Below are 633 nucleotides of genomic sequence, written 5' to 3'. Positions count from 1 at the left end.
TCCAGCCTGGGCAACAAAGGGAGACTCCTCAAAAAAAAAAAAAAAAAAAAAAAGGGCACGTTTCTTGCTGGCTGACAGCCTAGCAGAGGTCTCGACAGTTGAATGAATGAAGAAATGAATGTTTTAAGCTCCTTTCATTTGCTGATTCACCTTTGGACTACTGACCTGGCAGATGAGCCTAGGAGGTGGACCTGGCTGATGAGGGGTGCAGGGAGGTGGTTGAGGGTAGGGCTGGGGCGTCTTACCCTGGAGTCATGGGAGTGTGGGGGATGGTCAGCCTGACAAATAGGACTCAGTCAGGGTCAGGGAGCCCCTATGCCACGAGAATGAAGAGAATCTCAATGACAATGGCAACAATTACGATGGAAGACTCATTTTTGCTATTACTGTCTAAACACTCTGCCTACATTTTCCACGTTAATCCTCAACCCTATGAGATATGCACTATTGTTTTGTTTTTTGAGACAGAGTCTGGCTCTGTCACCCAGATGAATGCAATGGCACAATCTTGGGTCCTTGCAATCTCCACCTCCCGGGTTCAAGCAATTCTCCTGCCTCAGTTCCTGAATAGCTGGGACTATAGGCATGTACCACCACACCCTGCTAATTTTTGTATTTTTTTTTTTTTTTTGA

The sequence above is a fragment of the Cebus imitator genome, unplaced genomic scaffold (assembly GCF_001604975.1).
Source record: "Cebus imitator isolate Cc_AM_T3 unplaced genomic scaffold, Cebus_imitator-1.0 Scaffold99, whole genome shotgun sequence".
Lineage (NCBI taxonomy): Eukaryota > Metazoa > Chordata > Mammalia > Primates > Cebidae > Cebus > Cebus imitator.
The sequence above is the reverse complement of the archived record's forward strand: the minus strand, read 5'-3'. Positions refer to the sequence as shown.